This window comes from Myotis nattereri (genome assembly GCF_964212035.1).
Source record: "Myotis nattereri genome assembly, chromosome: 1".
NCBI lineage: Eukaryota > Metazoa > Chordata > Mammalia > Chiroptera > Vespertilionidae > Myotis > Myotis nattereri.
In genome coordinates, this window is record NC_138075.1 from 37599130 (window position 1) to 37605479 (window position 6350).

Consider the following 6350-nt stretch of genomic DNA (forward strand, 5'->3'; position numbering starts at 1 on the left):
TGAAATGTTTTCATTTCCTATTGACTGGTTGTGTACTTCCCTTGTGTTAATCCCTTGTTAATGGACACTTTCTTTGAGCAGCTGAGATCGGAGTTGTGTTGTCTTTGTGATTCTAGCAGATTTTATTTCTTGGATATCTTTGTTTTCATTATTTTGAGATTTGGGGATTTTGTCTGTTTCATTGATATCGATTCTCTCAGTGAGAGATGGCCGGGCCTCCCTCTGTTTCTGTTTGTGTTTGATCTACAAGCAGTGGGAGGGAATCCTCAGGCTGCAAATGTTTTGGTTCTGTGCTTCAACTGGGAAAGGCACGGTAAGAGCCATCAGCAGCTTTCTCAACTGAAACCAGATGAATGTGGCTTTCAACCTGGGTGAGGGACTAGCATTTTGTCATTTAAACGACCTCAGGTGGTGTTCTGGGGCACTCATTTTGGAGAGCAATGTGGAATTTTGAAGAGTCTTGGCCACCAGTTTATGAGAAATCCAAAGAAAAATAACAGTCCCTTCCTTTAGTTGTTAGCTGTGCCTATCTGTAGCTGTGTGACTTTGGGCAATTCATTTAACCTCTCCAGGGCTCACTTTCATTACCTTTAACATGATGATACTAGACCTGGTGATATTTAAGTTCTCTCTCCCATTGATTAATATATGGAAAAGAAGTAACATTTCTTAATGCTCAGGTGCTTAAATATTTCATTCATGTCAATGACCTATAGTTATTTCACTTAGCAACAACCCTGTGGTTAATTATCCCATTTGCCAATGAGACAACTGAGTTAGAATATAGGTATATGTTCTGTAATTTGTGCTAGAGATATAGTTTGCTATATAGCTGCTTAGTACTGTATGGGGAAAGGGACCTTCTCTCCATTAGGATTATAAACTCCCAGAGAGGAGAGACACCACTTTGGCAGCACCCCAAGCAAATTGGGTCATGACATTGAACATGCACAAAGCTGTGGGGTTGCACCAGGCACCAGGCCTACTTCAGATGGCAGTTAGGAGAACTCTGGCTCTTCACTGGGGATTCTAGCTGTTTATTGCCTTGTCATCTGACTAATTGCCAGAAAGATGCTCCTTTCTGCTCATGATCCCTTGCCACTTATATATCCTTTCACTTATGTATCTCTTGAGAAAGGTTAAGCATTGACTTAATATGCATTTTTAAAAAAAATATTTTTTTAAGTATCAGCATTAGTAAGGAATTTTAAAAATAGAAAACATGTTGGGGAAAAATTTAATAGCCACACAATTTAAAAAATCTAACCTAAATTGGCTACAGGTTTTACAATCGTAATAAAAACGCTGTCTGAGAACGCATGCCTCTGAGCTTCCCCTTCATTATCACTGGCAGTATGGGCTGGACGTCTGTCTGTCTGTCTGTCTTTGCAGGGGGTCAGGGCCAGGGGAAGCAGGGGAGCAGATGGGCAGGTCCAGACCGAGACAGGACGACTTAACTTGGATCCCTTCCAAACTGATATTCTTTACATTTAGGTTCAATATGTAGAAAAGGCTGAAGGCTTATGGTGGGGAGTTGGAGAACACCAACTGCTGGTGTCAACAATTCAGCCTTGGCTGCACAATCTCTAATTCCCATCCAGCAAAACAAAACTGGTTAACCAAGCTCGTTCTTCTTAGTGTGGAAACCCTCAAATGCCCCCCTAGCATGCCCTTTGGGGTTCTGATCATTTTAAACTTGAAGCGATCTATCGAAGAATTCTTTCCAGCCTGAAAAGTGTTCTTGTAAGTGTGGTTTTCTCCATCGCCTTCCAGTGCTGGAGATGCCACAACGGGGTTTTGAGCAGCTGTTTTGCTGAGCCACCCTTGAATCCAGCTCTGGGCCCTGATGATATGGTTTGATGCCCTCCTGCCGTAACTCCCTTCCACGGACTGACTTGTTGGGATGCTTGAAGATTACCATTAGAACTTCTCAGTGGATGGCATCTCTAGATCAGTCATTCTCAACTCTGACGGCACATCAGAATTCCCACAGGAGCTTTTAAAAAAAATCCCCAGTGCCCAGGCTGCACCCAGACCGATACCTCAGAATCTCTTGACATGGAACCAGGCAGGAGGACTCTTAAAAACTCCCCAGAGGATTCCTGTGTGCGGCCAAGGCTGAACCCCATGGCTTGGGAAGGACTGTGCTGACATGGCTCTTACCTGGAGTTTGCACTATATTCATCTGGATCTATTTATCTGGCATTTTCGATACATTTAACTGTTGAAAATTTTGGCTGCTTCATCAGCTGGTCTGTGGAGGTCTGAAGGAAAAACGTTTCTATTTTTAAAAAGAGGAGTGGAGAGGAGCATGCAAAACCAGAGTGTAGCAAACCACAACAAACCGTGAGCTTGTGGTGATGCCAGCTCTGTACTCACCGGGGCTACAAGGGTAGCTAGCCTAAATGTGTGGCTAAACCCTTCCTGGAGAAGCGATTAGGAAAAGTTGCCTTGTGGAAAACGAGGACAAGAAAAAGCTGGGGGAAGGGGCAGAGGAGGGCTCTGAGTCAAGGATTCCCCTGAGAGGCTATATTGGGGAGCAGAAGATTCAGAATGGCCCGCGTCATTGTACCCCTCCCCTCCTCTCCCCCATCCCAGGATGTCAGTGCTCCTTTGGATGGAAGTAGCTGCCCATTGTCACACCCAGTGGCTTTCCATTGCTCTGCTCTATCTACACCCCATTCCCCCCTAGATATCTACTTACTCAAAAAAATTTAGTAAGTGATATGCCAGGCTCTTTTCTAGGCCTTCGGCAATGGTTTCTTCTACTATAATACACATCAGAGTTACCTGGGGAATGTGTTTTAAATTCTGCTTCTGCCCTGCCCTATCTGATTAAAAATGAAGATTTCCAGCACTCACCCCAGAACTGTGATTCAGCAGAGCTGGGTGTGCAAAGAGAGCTGCATTTTTAAAATGTTCCCCCTGTGATTCTGATGAAGTCTGAGAACCTCAATTTGATATGCTATCCCAGAGGATATATAGAGAGAAAGCTCATGCAGTCCCTGACCTTGAGGAGAAAAACAATTGGTATACCGAAGAGTTATGAGAGCCAGAGTGCAGGACCACAACATAGGGCACCCAGCCAGGAGCAGCAGGGGCCGGTCCCACCTATTCTCCACTCATCCAGAGAACTGTCCTCTTCACTAGAAAGAGCCCATATGGGCTAGTCACAGCCTTGCCAGAGGGTTAACCCAAGACCAGGGTAAGATCCACAGAACATGACTTGCTCTTCCCCAACTGGGCACTTTGGTGCTTGGTTCCTTCTGCCTCATCTGCTCTTATCTATCTGGAGAATCCCATCAAGTCTTCAACATTCAGTTAAGTGACCCCTTCTGGAAAAATCTTTCCTGATCCTTCCAAAGCCTGGTTGATGCATCCTGTGGCTCTCATGGCGTATGTTTTGTGCCATGTCTACATGTTTGCTGCTCACTCTGTCTCACATGGTCTCCAGAGCAAGTAGTGCCGGCCAATCTCAGTATTACTAAGACCTCACTGGGCACGTAGCAGGTACTCAATAAACATTTGTTGAGTGAATTCCTGAGGATAGAACAGGTGACCACTGGGCCCCTTACCACAGATAGGAGCACCCTGAGCAGTGGGAGTGAGATGGGAAGACACTCCCCTCCCTATACTCCAAGAATGAGGAACCGCCCAGCTGGCGTGGCTCAGTGGTTGAGTGTGGACCTAGGAACCAGAAGGTCATGGTTCAATTCCCAGGTAGGAAATATGCTCAGGTTGTGGGCTCAATCCCTGGTGTGGGGCGTGCAGGAGGCAGCCAATCAATGATTCTTTCTCATCATTGATGTTTCTATCTCTCTCTCCCTCTCCTTTCCTCTTTGAAGTCAATGAACAAAAGTTTCTTTTAAAGAATAAGGAACCATGGGATGCGAGCATCCCTCTGTGAAGACCAAGGCATCCAGCATGCTGACAGATGCATTTCCTGCAGAGCTCACAGTCCCAAAGACAGCGCTACCCAACAAGCCAAGAATGCATGTGTAGCAAATAGAAATAGCTGATACACAGTGTCTTGTGTGCTGGCCCTCACTCTAAGCCAGCCGTGGGCAAACTACGGCCCGCGGGCCGGATCCGGCCCGTTTGAAATGAATAAAACTAAAAAAAAAAAAAAAAGACCGTACCCTTTTATGTAATGATGTTTACTTTGAATTTATATTAGTTCACACAAACACTCCATCCATGCTTTTGTTCCGGCCCTCCGGTCCAGTTTAAGAACCCATTGTGGCTCTTGAGTCAAAAAGTTTGCCCACCCCTGCTCTAAGCACTCACATGAGTGACTCACCTATTGTCCCTTTGTTTACAGATGAGGAAACCAGGGCAGAGCATTTAGTTGATGTACGCAAAGATGTTTCTCTCAGAGTGACAGGACTGCAACTCAAACATGGGCAGCCTGGCTCCAGAGTCTGGTTTAACCACTGTGCTAAGTGGTCTCTATAAATATTGGAAAGTGTTCATTTTTTTTGGCAGAAGTGGGGGAGAAGCTTATCATTTGTGCAAAACCCAAAGTTTTCATTGTATTAACTTTTCGTATCACTAAAAATTGTTTAAACCTCTTTGCCAATCCATTTGCAGTAATGATTCATCATCTTCAGGTATTTAATACCACCTCCAAATCTATATTAATTCTCTAATATAGAATTCAACATTTTTGTTTACCTCTTCAGCTGCTACATGGGGAAGCAAATTGACTGTGTAGAATCCTTTCCAGTATTTTGTATGATTTTATAGAATAAATTATTTGTTATTTAAGCTTAGTTTTCAATGCTCTCCACTGAGTTTGCCTTTTTTTACTCCTTTTCATTGCTTCAAGGTACTCATTGGAAAGGATTTAAAATTATTGCTTAGAATGCTCTCTCCCTCAACCAAGAGTTTTAAAGAACATTATGTATCCAATAGCCTGTTAACTCACCTTTTCCATTTAACTATCAGAAGTTACTCATGCTTAATATTTGAAGCAGTAAAGAAAAAAGCTTGTATATTGATGATTTCAGGAATCAATGCAAGTGAGCTCAGGGGGAACTGGCAGGGGCACAACACAGAAGAAAAAAAGCTTGGGAAAGTCAGAGAGGCGGTGCTGTCCTGAAGCCCCCTTGGCTGGCACTGGGGTAGGGACCTGGGCATTGGAGGATGCCTGAGGCCAGAGCCTGCAGCAGACAGCTATGACCTGTTGCCCAAAGTGTGGGGCATTCTATATCAGCAAGCAAAGTTCCAGAGACTTAGAGCTTTTGCATTTGTCAGCAATTATTCACTAACTCTGAATCCCTTTTGTGATGAAGGAAGGAGGGAAGGAAGGAAGGAAGGAAGGAAGGAAGGAAGGAAGGAAAGAAGGAAGGAAGGAAGGAAGGAAGGAAGGAAGGAAGGAAGGAAGGAAGGAAGGAAGGAAAGAAAACACCCTACAAAATACACTCCAAAAATGGCAGAAAGAAATGGTAAGCCTACTAAATCCTACATATTATCTATTATTGTGACTTTAGTTCTAGATTTTTTTCAAAAAATACTTAGAAATTTGCATTCTTTTCTGTTTTTGTGTTGAATGATGAGTTGATTCTTGGTCTAGAAGTTTTCTGGAGATGGAGTAGAAGGATATGGGATGGTTTGGGACTCCCCTAGGAAGCAGAATAAGATAGACTTGCCAGAGGGTTATAAACTTACCTCTTGGAAAAAGACAGAACATTTCACATCTGGTGTGGGGGTGATAGTGGTAAGAGCAGCATTTAGCACTCTCTAAACAAAATTCTAGCAAAGAAACTGCTGGATTGTATAGTAATAGTATGTTTAATTTTGTGAAAACTCTTCCAAAGTGGCTTTATTATTTTGCATTTCCACCAGCAATAAGGAAGAGTTCCTGATGCTCCACATCCTTGCTAGCGTTTGGTGTCAGTGTTCTGGATTTGGGCCATTCTAATAGATGTGTAGTGGCATCCCATTGTATTAGTTTACAGTTTCCTGATGACATATGATGTGGAGCATCTTTTCATATGCTTATACCATCAGTATATCTTCTTTGATGACATGCCTGTTAAGGTTTTTGCCTATTTTTAAATCAGGTTTTTTTCTTATTAAGTTTTAAGAGTTCTTTGCATATTTTGGATAGCAGTCCTTTATCAGATTGGTCTTTTGCAAATATTTCCTCCCACGTTGTGGTGGCTTATCTTCCCATTCTCTTGGTATTGTCTTTCACAGAGCAGAGGCCTTTAACTTTAATAAAGTCCAGCTTATTTCTTTCATAAATCATGGTATTGTATCTAAAAAGGCATCACCATACCCAAAGTCATATAGGTTTTCTCTTATGCTATCTTCTATAGCTCTCTATTTTCTGTTTAGATCTGTGA